Source organism: Entelurus aequoreus, linkage group LG02, assembly GCF_033978785.1.
Source record: "Entelurus aequoreus isolate RoL-2023_Sb linkage group LG02, RoL_Eaeq_v1.1, whole genome shotgun sequence".
In the NCBI taxonomy this organism is placed as follows: domain Eukaryota; kingdom Metazoa; phylum Chordata; class Actinopteri; order Syngnathiformes; family Syngnathidae; genus Entelurus; species Entelurus aequoreus.
In genome coordinates, this window is record NC_084732.1 from 73,057,313 (window position 1) to 73,069,630 (window position 12,318).

At 42.8% G+C, this 12,318-nt stretch overlaps 1 protein-coding gene across 5 annotated transcripts in view; it reads right to left on the minus strand.

Moving 5' to 3' along the window:
- Nucleotides 1-12,318, minus strand: part of LOC133638920 (uncharacterized) — a 46,575-nt gene that overhangs the window by 7,718 nt on the left and 26,539 nt on the right. Inside the window, exon 2 of one of the 5 annotated variants that reach the window (XM_062031963.1) lies at nucleotides 11,182-11,284. The exons of the other annotated variants lie outside the window; for them this stretch is intronic. The gene's annotated coding sequence lies outside the window, so the exon portion shown is untranslated. The remainder of the gene's footprint in view (nucleotides 1-11,181; nucleotides 11,285-12,318) is intronic. 5 annotated transcript variants of the gene reach the window in all.

Consider the following 12,318-nt stretch of genomic DNA (forward strand, 5'->3'; position numbering starts at 1 on the left):
TGAATCAAGTCAAAATACTTAGAGACTTCATTTCCACATCTGTCAATGCTGTTGACTCCCACCAAATTCAAAGAGTGAGCTGCACATGGAATATAGTGTATTAATGGGTTGCTTTTCTTTAAGTGAGCCTGTAACCCATTATACCTCCCTGACATGTTGCTGGCATTATCATAAGCCTGCCCCCTGCAATTTGACAGCTCTAACCCTAGATTTTCCAACACAGACATGACACAGTTAGCCAAACTTTCACCTGTATGGCTAGTAATGGGCTCAAAACCCACAAAGCGTTCAACAACACTGCCCTCTTTGCTAACAAAACGGAATATGAATGTCAATTGGTCCACATGAGATAAATCTGGGGTTGAATCCACAATGATAGAGTAGTATTTGCTTGCTTGCAGTTCATCTGCTATAGCCTGTTTGGTTTTTGCACCCATCAATTCAATGAATTCCTCACAAATGGTGGAGGACAGATATGAGGTATTACCTCGACCCATCTGCCCAAACTTTCTGATGTGATCCTTTAGAAAGGGATCAAATTCAGCCAGGACCTCCAGAATACCAAGGTAGTTCCCATTGAGAGGAGACCCTAACGATTCATTTTTACCCCTAAATGCAAGGCCCCTTTCTGCAAGGAATTTAATGACTGCAACAACTCTTTGTAACACCTGCCTCCAATAGCTGCTCTCTGCCTGAAACTGTTTGAACAGGTCTGCATCAACTGTGGCACCTTTGGCGCGGTTCAAGACTGCTTGCATGCAGGTTATGTGCTCAGCACTTCGCTCATGTTCACCAAATCTTTCTGAGTGTTTCCAATCACAATAGCCTGTCACAAAAGAATGCGTTTTTGGGGAAAACAGTTTGCATGCAAAGCAGTAAACATTACCAGTAGAGGGAGAGTACATCAGCCACTCTCTTTGTACTCGTTGTCCATTGGGCAAGTGTGAAGTAAAATGTTCATTGTTTAGGCATCGGGTTTTGCCTCCTAGCCCACTGTTCCTCACAGAAGCTGGATAATGGCTGTGACGGTTGTGAAATGATTTTGCACCTCTTTGAATAAGAACTTCCTTCATTGACTCAGTGAGGGTCTCAGCCCATTTAGCGGGATCACTAGGTAGAGTTGTCACTGTAGATGGTGTTGAAGAAAGATTCAGCTCATTTTCTATGCTGTCCAGAGGTGCAGTGACCTCACATTCATCCGAGCAACTGGCTACTGCTGAATTGGTTGAATCATAAGCATCAGAAGCATTTGGTTCAGTGTCTACACTTGTAGTGGTCTCAGGATCTTGGGAGCTACATGCTAGCTCAGGTGCATTGCTAACCTTAGCTGAATTTGCAGTAGCATTTATAGAATTGCTTTCAGCAGATGTCTTTGTACTGAAGAAGCTGGAGATATTTGGAACACTCTCAAGTAAAACTGATTCCTTTTTTTTCTTTTCTTGCTGAATTTTTTTTCTAGCTCCTCCACTTAAACGTTTATGATCCATATTTCCCTTCTTTCTTTGCACATTGGCTCTTTGCCTATCACAACAGATAAACCAACTATGTGTGTGTGTGTGTGTGTGTGTGTGTGTGTGTGTGTGTGTGTGTGTGTGTGTGTGTGTGTGTGTGTGTGTGAGTTTGTTTGTGTGTTTATGATCGGTGCTGCTTCCTTCAAGTGTGTGAGGTGATTTAGAAAACTGGCAACCCAGCATCAACACTCCAAAGCAGAGAATAACAGCTTACTAGCATAGACAATTGAGAGCAGAGAATCAACTGATTCGTCTGATAGACAGCAGGAGAGCAGAGTGGTCAGTGATGATCGAATCAAGAAAATGTCTAAATGGCAAGGGAACAGACTGATTTGTACTGAGGAGAAAGAGAGAGAGAGCCAATTACAGTGAAATATATTCCAAAAGAGCCAAGTGACTAGCTGAAGGCAGGGACAAATGCCTTGGAGTGACCAACAAGAGTGCAAAGTACCAAATGGCAAAATGTGGAAAGACCAACAGGCAGATCTGCTTTTACCTCTTATCTTCACAACCAAAAAGTTGCTAAATGATGTTTTCAGTCGCTAGCCAGGTATGGCCAAAAGACGCGAAATCTAGCGGCAAAGTCGGTCAATCACACTGACAGTGAAACAAATATTTTGAAAAGATAATAATTGTACACCTTTGTGCACTTTAGTCTTCTATCTAAATATTTTCACAAAGGACACCAAGGCAGCTTGCTAGCTATGATGGGAGCAACAATGTCTGATAGACAGCAGGAGAGCAGAGTGGTCAGTGATGATCCAATCAAGAAAATGTCTAAATGGCAAGGGAACAGACTGATTTGTACTGAGGAGAAAGAGAGAGCCAAGTACAGTTAAATATATTCCAGAGCCAAGTGACTAACTGAAGGCAAAGACAACAGCCAGATACCTTAGCAGAGACCAACAAGAATTCAAAGTACCTAATAGCAAGATGGCGAGACCAACACAATAAATTGTATTAGGATTTAATTTATTAACGTTAATCTTAACAGCCAAAAAGTTGCTGAATAATGTTTGTAGTCGCTAGCCAGGTATGCCCAAAACAAGAGTCGCTAAACCTAGCAGCAAAGTTGCTTAATTGCAACACACTCTAGGATTCAGGGGAATTAAGGATAATAAAGATATTAATTGTACAACTTTTTGTACTTTTTTTCTAGTTTTTTGAGTCGCCAGCCATGTATGGCCAAAAGTCGCTAATTGAATGCCAACGTTGCTTAATCGCCAACACACTGGGACTCACTGAAGGACTGACTGAATAAAAAAGATAATTAAGATAATTGTGTACTTTTCTCTTCTGATATTTTCTCTAAGGACCCCAAGCTATCTGCAAGCAGCAATAATGTCTGACAGACAGGAGAGCAGAGTGGTCAGTGATGAATGGCAAGGGAACAGGCTGATTTGTACTGAGGAGAAAGAGAGAGAGAGAGCCAATTACAGTGAAATATATTCCAAAAGAGCCAAGTGACTAGCTGAAGGCAGGGACAAATGCCTTGGAGTGACCAAGAAGAGTGCAAAGTACCAAATGGCAAAATGTGGGAAGACCAACAGGAAGATCTGCTTTTACCACTTATCTTCACAACCAAAAAGTCGCTAAATGATGTTTTTAGTCGCTAGCCAGGTATGGCCAAAAGACGCGAAATCTAGCGGCAAAGTCGGTCAATCACACAGTGAAACAAATAATTTTAAAAAGATAGTAATCGTACAATGTCTTGTACTTTTGTCTTCTTTCTTAATATTTCTCAAAGGACACCAAAATGTCGCTATCTGCAGGCAGCTTGCTAGCTATGATGGCAGCAACAATGTACCTTAGAGTGACTGACCAACAAGAGCTCAAAGTACCTAATGGCAAAATGTGGAGAGACAGACACAATAAATTGCATTAAGATGAAGAGAACTGTTGTTATTATTAATCTTAACATCAACCAGAAAGTCGCTAAATGTCACCAGCCAGGTATGGCCAAAAGTCGCTTAATTGGCCACACACAGTAACAGAGAAACTAACAAAAAAAAGATCATAAAGATAATAGTTGTACAACTGTGTGTACTTTTGTCTTCTTTCTAAATATTTTCCCAAAGGACACCAAAATGTTGCTATCTGCAGGCGGGAGCGTGCCTATGTTCCCCGGGTCCTATGTTCCCCGGGTCCTATGTTCCCCGGTTGTTCCTGGGTCTTTGTATGCGACCGGGGAACTTAGGACCCTTTTTCTAAAAAAGGGTCCTATGTTCCCTGCATTGTATCTGGCGAAATTGCGAAATTGTGCCCTGACCAAAACCATCCCTAAACCTAACCTGTCACAGGGCGTTGTGGAGCACTTTTTTTTGGCGAAATTGTGCCCTGACCAAAACTATCCCTAAACCTAACCTGTCACAGGGCGTTGTGGAGCACTTTTTTGGCGAAATTGTGCCCTGACCAAAACCATCCCTAAACCTAACCTGTCACAGGGCGTGCGGCAGCAGATAGAGCAACTCAAACGCGAACTTCCTTCCTTCGACAACTTAAACGCGTCTCTGTCATGCGTGTCTGCGTGCGTCTTACTTAGTCGCGCATTGGAAGCAGCGGGGAACATAGAACCCTTTTCTGGAAAAAGTGTTGTACGTTCCCCGCAGCGGGGAACATAGAACCCTTTTTTTTAAAAAGGGTCCTTAGTTCCCCGGTAGAGGGGAACATAGGACCCGGGTAACATAGGGACGGGGAACATAGGGATGACCCGCTGCAGGCAGCTTGCTAGCTATGATGGCAGCAACGATGTCTGCCAGACAGGAGAGAGTGGTCAGTGACGATCGAATCGAGAAAATGACAAAATGGGTCAAAGACCAAAAAGTTATTAACTGACAGCAGTGACAAATGTCAGACTGTAAACTTTCTCGAAAGAAAAGGACAAAATGGGAAGATGCTGATAATAACAGCAAAATGGAAAATATAAGAATTTCCAAGTAATGCTCAACTCAAGTGTGTGTGTGTGTGTGTGTGCGCGCGTTAAACTTCTTGTTGAATGATTTCAAATTATCTCTGAGTCTGAACTGAGGGAAAGGAAACCAAATTTTGAGCAGTCTCTCACGAGTTCAAAATACCAAATGAGGAGATTCTAAAAGAACAGACCGGTTTATGAAAGACTTGATGGGGGAGGGGCACAGCTAAGAATACTTGAGTGAGATTCTGTGATCCAAATTCGAGATAGAGCTTTTTGATAATGATAATTTGTCAGAGTAAGGTTGTGTAATCAAAATTTGAGAATGAGCTTTGTCAATCAATCAAGAATATTTGCATTAAGTTCTGTGATCAAAATTCAGAAACAACCTTTAATAATTGATAAAGAATATGTGAGTGAGGTTGTGTGATCCATCCAATTTGAGAATTAGCTTTGATAATAATGATTGAGAGCCTCTGGCCCTCTGTGGATCATGGCCGCGGGGCCAATTTTGCCTGGCCCCTTGGGGCCTCTGTGGGTCGTGGCCGCGGGGCCAAGTTGGCCTGGCCCCTTGGGGCCTCTGACCCTCTATGGATCGGGGCCAAGTTGGCCTGACCCCTCGGGGCCTCTGGCCCTCTATGGATCATGGCCGCGGGGCCAAGTTGGCCTGACCCCTTAGGACCTCAGGCCCTCTGTGGGTCGCGGCCGCGGGGCCAAGTTGACCTGGCCCCTTGGGGCCTCTTACCCTCTATGGATCGTGGCCGCGGGGCCAAGTTGACCTGGCCCCTTGGGGCCTCTGGCCTTCTGTGGCTCGCGGCCGCGGGGCCAAGTTGGCCTGGCCCTTTGGGGCCTCTGGCCTTCTGTGGGTCGTGGCCGCGGGGCCAAGTTGGCCTGGCCCCTTGGGGCCTCTGACCGTCTATGGATCGTGGCCGCGGGGCCAAGTTGACCTGGCCCCCTGGGGCCTCTGACCCTCTATGGATCGTGGCCGCGGGGCCAAGTTGGCCTGGCCCCTTGGGGCCTCTGACCGTCTATGGATCATGGCCGCGGGGCCATGTTGGCCTGGCCCCTTGGGGCCTCTGGCCCTCTGTGGGTCGCGGCCGCGGGGCCAAGTTGACCTGGCCCCTTGGGGCCTCTTACCCTCTATGGATCATGGCCGCGGGGCCAAGTTGGCCTGGCCCCTTGGGGCTTAAGATTATTATTTTTGCAAAAGTAGTTTTGCTTGGGTCGCGGCCGCGGGGCCAAGTTGGCCTGGCCCCTTGGGGCCTCTGGCCCCCTGGGCCTGGGCCCGGTAGGCCCGGTCATTAATCCACCTATTCAGTATTTGTCCATGCAATATATTATATATTGCATGGACAAATACTGAATGAGCCATAGAGCTCATTTTAATAGCAAGACATACAATTCTTTCCTCGTGCTTGCTAGATTCCTCATGCTATAATGGGGTTCCACCACCACTATGGAGGATTCCCTTGCTTTTATGACATATGCTATGTCTTATTTGTGTTTCCACAATTTCATTGCCTTTTTTACATGTCAGTCATCGTCAGAATTTTTAGGACCCTCCCTTTGGGTGGGAAGAGTCCACCCAGATCTTTTTATTTTGAGGCTAGAAATGAAGTTTAACAATTTATTCCACAGATAAAGGAGTACCAGTGCTGGAGAGCGAACCGAACTGTCTAAAGGTCGGAGCATTTGGTAAAATGGTTGTCCGTCTCTTGTGCCTATGCCTCCTTGCTTGCCTCGCCTTGTTGGAGAGCACACATCTTCTCAACTGTCTCCCTCACCTGGTACTTCATGACACATTCAACTGGAGATAATAATATATGTGTGTGAGAGTGCATAGATAACAGGGTGAGCTCATCTTTTGTGTCTCTTCGAGCAGAACCAAGGCCAAAGCTATAGTGATTTCTAGAGTGTTCTTATTCTGCAAAAAAAAGGGTAATATTCCTCCAGTCGAATTCAAAATCATTGACCTGAGCTATGTAGGTTAACAGAAAGGTCGGTTCTTTTTGCAGAATCACATTACAATCAAATGTTATTTATAGATATACTTTTTATTAAAATATATAATGTCCAGATGTCAAATGGGACAGAATTAAGTAAATCAATAATTTATTTTAATCTAAAATAAACACATTGTGTAAACCTAATGTTAAATCTAAATGTTAAATCTATATTTTTAACATTTGTTTATTGAGTTTAGAGAAAGGCAAAATTGTTGTCCATGTATAAATCTTAAATGCTGTTGATCCCCAGATTTGATTTAAAGGCACTATCGACAAGAGAGGGACGAAAATCATGGTTAGCAGTGACGGGTGCAAGACTAGAAATAGTCTGTAAGCCAAAATAACGCTTAAACTGAACTCACATTCTGAATTAGGTTTTTACAATTGGATTTCTCGTAAAAGCGGAAGTACAAGAGTCGATGGGAGAGTGAACCAGAGCCCTAAGAGATACTGGTTTAGTTGAGTTACCCTCCATAACCAGTGATAACGGAGAGGGATCAAATGCTTCATATTGCAGCCAATATTTAAGAGTTCTAATGTTGGTGTCCCAGTAGTAAAATCTAAAGTTTGGTAGTGTTAATGCTCCCGACGATTTGGTTGTCTGCAAATAATGTTAATGTAACCTGTGAGTCTTTTTATTCCAAATAAAGTCTAAAATCTGACTATCTAATCTACGGAAAAAGGACTGAGGGAGAAAAAGTCATATAAAACGCGGAAGTACATTAATTTTAACAGTTGACAAGAGCCACTGTAGATAATTAAGTAAGGACCACCAATCAAAATCTGCCTGGATTCTGGAAAACAGTGGAACAAAGTTGGATTTTTAAAGCTATGAAAATGTATCAATGACCTGGATACCCAAGTATGTGAAACTTTGTGAGGAAATCTTTAAGGGAAATCTATGCAGAGGATATTTCTTAGCAGCAGAATTTATAGGAAATATTTCACTTTTCCCAAAGTTCAATTGTAACCATACACATGTCCAGTACTTAAAGCAGCCGGTACCGAGACAGAGGTGTCGAAGAAATATAGAAGGAGGTCCTCTGCATAGAGAGACTTTCACCTAAATAAATAAAGTTGCCTTGCTTTGCCTTCACCTGCACATTGTGTCTACATATGCCCGTAATAAGAGGGTTGGTACAAAGCGCTATTGACAGAGGCTCGATGGCAAGAGCAAAAAGCAATGGGCTCAGGGGGAAGCCCTGCCGCTTATGTCAAATATTTTTGAAAAAATCGAGAGGATAGCCATCTGATACCGGGTTTTTCCCCGTTTTGTAGTGATAACGCATTTAATTCTGCAGCAGTAATTAGTCTCTCTAACTCTACCGCAGCAGACTGATCAACTGAGGGGATGCCCAAATTGTCAAAAAAATTATCAAGCTCAGGAGTAATACATTGAGCAGATGAGTAGAGGGACGCATGTTCTTGAATACATTATTGATCTCAAGAACATCCATAATTATACCTAAATCACATTGAATCTGCGGGATATAATGGGATGCTGATATCTGGCAGAGTTGATGAGCTAATAGTTTATCAGCTTTATCGCCATGTTCATAGAACTGAGATCTCGAACAGAGTATTTGTTCAGTAGCACGGTCTGTCGCAAGGACATCAAGTTCTGCCTGTGGAGAGAGAGCCTTGGCTTAGTGTCTGGGTTTTGAGAGGTAGAGTGCAAGTTATCCAACAGAGATATGCGTTGTGTCAAATTCGTCAATTTATTCTTCCTGAGTTTTTTTCTCATAACTTGTATAGGATATTATCTACCCCCCCCACTATATGCCTTCAGCGCCTCCCAGAGTACAGAGGCCGACATACCGGGAGTCTTCCTCAAGAGCACAAAAAATCTATTTGATGCAAAACAAAATCCACAAAGTCCTCATTTTTAAGTAAGCGTATATTAGGTGCACATGTGGTTGTCAGGTTTTAAAAGAAAAAATCCATTGTAATTGGAGCATGATCGGAGATAGCAATCACATCATATTTGCATTTAGATATAAATGAGAGTAATTTGTTATCAACTAGAAATTAATCAATGCGGGTGAAAGTGTGATGAACGTTAGAGAAGAAAGAATATTGCTTTCTAGATGGGTTTAAAGGCCTACTGAAACCCACTACTACCGACCACGCAGTCTGATAGTTTATATATTAATGATGAAATCTTAACGTTGCAACACATGCCAATACGGCTGGTTAGATTAGTAAAGTGCAATTTTAAATTTCCTGCGAAATATTCAGCTGAAAATGTCTCGGTATGATGACGCTTGCGCGTGACGTCACGGATTGTAACGGACATATTGGGACACCATTGTGGCCAGCTATTAAGTCGTCTGTTTCCATCGCAAAATTCCACAGTATTCTGGACATCTGTGTTGGTGAATCTTTTGCAATTTGTTTAATGAACAATGAAGACAGCAAAGAAGAAAGCTGTAGGTGGGAAGCGGTGTATTAGCGGCCGGCTGCAGCAACACAACCAGGAGGACTTTGAGTTGGATAGCAGACGCGCTACCGTGAGTACGCAGCTTTGGCTTCCAAACATTTGATCGCTTGCCTGTACGTGCGTGCCGCTATGTGCATGTCACGTACGTAACTTTGGGGAAATATATGTGCTGTATGAACTTTACGGAGGTGAACGGTACTTTGGGCTGTGGGATTGAGTGTGTTGTGCGGGTGTTTGAGTTGTATTGGTGGGTTATATGGACGGGAGGGGGGGAGGTGTTTGTTATGTGGATTAATTTGTGGCATATTAAATATAAGCCTGGTTGTGTTGTGGCTAATAGAGTATATATATGTCTTGTGTTTATTTACTGTTTTAGTCATTCCCAGCTGAATATCAGGTCCCACCCGCCTCTCACAGCATCTTCCCTATCTGAATCGCTTCCACTGCCCTCTAATCCTTCACTCTCACTTTCCTCCTCCACAAATCTTTCATCCTCGCTCAAATTATTGGGGTAATCGTCGCTTTCTCGGTCCGAATCAGGCGCTCCACAACCTGTGACGTCATGCTACTTCCAGTACAGGCAAGGCTTTGTTATCAGCGACCAAAAGTTGCGAACTTTATCGTCGATGTTCTCTACTAAATCCTTTCAGCAAAAATATGGCAATATCGCGAAATGATCAAGTATGACACATAGAATGGACCTGCTATCCCCGTTTAAATAAGAAAATGTCATTTCAGTAGGCCTTTAAGGAACACCAGACCTCTGAAATAGAACATTTTTCCATAAAAGACTGAATTACCTTAGAGGACCTTGATGGTAAGGAATGTTTTGGGTGATGGACGATCAAGCTGGGGATCAAGCCAACAGTTAAAAGTCTCCTCCTAGTATTAAATAGTACATTGACAGTAAAGTCTCCTCCTAGTAATCAATAGTACATTGACAAGTCAGGGAGATTCAGAAAAAGACGTTTTAAAAAGGAGCATAAACATTTACAAGGGCTACTGGGGTGTTGGAAATCTGGCCCGTGACAATAAAAAACCTCCCATTAAGATCGGAAATACAATTGAGTGTACAAAAGGAACAGATATATGTAGCAAAATAGCAACTCCCCTCGATTTGCCCGAAAATTAAGATTGGCAAGTCTGTCCAATGCATACTCTCCTCAAGTATTCAGAAAGTTTGAAATGAGTCTCCTGCAAGAAAAATACCTGGACGGAGATGGCGGAGATCATGTAAATTTTACTCGGTTTTATAGGATTATTAAGACCTTTGCAATTAAAACTGGTAAACTTAAAGTCACACCCGCTGGACGTCGCTGTTAGATTAGGTTGGGTCATAGCAAAAAGATGCAAACAACCCGTTCAACTGCAGCCCCCCATCAAAACCCATTCCTTCAATCAAATGTGCGTCCATATAAGAAGACCGATATACAACCGGCAAATTAGTCAATAAGATAATACAAAAAATACTTAGTCATTTTGACAGAACACAGGAACTATACCAGCTGAATAAATTTGAACACAATTGGTAAAAAGGGTATGATATCTTACGCTTCCGGTATTTTCTAGCTCCTGCTAGTATGTTAGCATGCCAACTAGAACGAATCTGGGTAAAGTCCCATTTTAATGTTTTTGTCGACAAAGTCTGTCGCCTCTGTTGAATCTCTGAGTCTGGCTGTTGGATAAAGTGATCCGCAACGTTGCCGGAAAGAGAAGTCTAAACTTCACGTTGGGACATGAATGCAGCCTCTTCTTCACCGCAGTAAAGGCAGCTCTCCTCTGCACCACAGCCGGGGTGAAGTCAGGGGAAATTAAAATCCTCTTTGTAGACCCTGGTTCCAGACTTTAAATACATTCACTCGTACAATGAACGGCCGAGGGGGTTTGCCATTTGAGGGTCCGGTGAGCGCGGTCAGACATGGGCTTGTCTCCATGTTTCAGGACCTCCTGCAAAAATTGAGCGAGGAACTCAGTCGGACGGGGGGCCCTCACGGCAGTCAGGGAGGCCCACCACTCGGATATTATTCCACCTCAAGTGGCTCTCGAAATCATTGCAATTTTTGAGAGGCAATCCACGGTGGCAGTTAGGTTGTTAGCGCTAGCATGGAGTTTGGTCAACTTTTTAGCATTAGAATTAGCAATAAGATCCAGGCAAGCGATGGCCCAGCTTTGGGACGAGAGAATGCTCTCGAATGGTTCCATGGCAGCCGCTAGCTCCCCTCTGACTACAGATTTAAGATTGTCGAGGATTTGTCGCATTTCATCCATCTTCCGACTTATGCTCCTAAAAAGGACAGAGTCGACGACCTATACCTCCATGACATCCGGATCAGGAGACGCACGAGGCTTGGAGCGGCCTGGCTTGGCTTGTCGGACTTCCTTCTGCCAGACATCGAAGAATCCACAGGTGCAATGACTAAAAAGAAGCGGCAAACGACGGGCCATTACGCAACGTGCATAGTGACATCAGATTCCAAAATGGCAGAGCCCGGGCGAAACAAACATTTTACAAGAAAAGATTGGAACATCGCTACTTGTAATATTTAAAAATTAGCAGAATGCTGAAACATTTGAACAGAGCATGCAATAATTATAAATGAAAACCTAGCACGTCGTCTGAATACAACTGGTACTAACTAACAACACCTCCTATCATATTAACGCTATTATTTGTTCAATTGAAATTCAAAATAAATACCTTCTTATTTAGATGAGCATGACGGCGGGCAGCCCCAGTTCACGTCTACCGCTAGACAAATGTCACCGGGTTTGTGGTCAAAAGTTTGCATGATCAATGCAAACTTAAAATGTTTAATTGTAGTCAGAGAAAAGTTGCATGTTTTCTTGAAACCACAATCGCCCCCTAGTGTGCGAGAGGCACACTGCATAGGGCCATCAGACAAATTAGAGATAAGAGCGTGGAAACTACAACTCCACATGGACATTGAAGAAACAAATATTTAACAAATCAGATTATTTCGTACATAGAAACGTACTGACGGTAAAAAAGTGACACAACATCAGACGAGGCAGCACAAGTCTTCAATGATTACTTTCAATCTTGTAAAAAGAACATTCATATCATGTGCTGTCATCTGTGTCAGTAGAAAAGTTCACATTTCAGCCTACAGAAATTCCAATTATCAATAGAGAAAAAATGCTGCAATAAATATATATTGAGTCTGAGTTTGAGTTTAGTTCGAACATGCAAGCATACAACATGATACAATTTCCAGTTCCTCTTTTCAACATGTTCAAAAAGGAGTAGGAAGAAGCAGAGCTTATTTAATCCTACCCCTTTTCTTTTACATAACAGTTGCTAAAACTTTTGTTCACTTCCTGTTCAATTTATTCACAATATACTCCATAAGTAATCACAATAATAAATAAATACATAAATAATACTTGGGGAAGTAAGTTACATTTCATAAGGTGAGATGAGTAAGATTA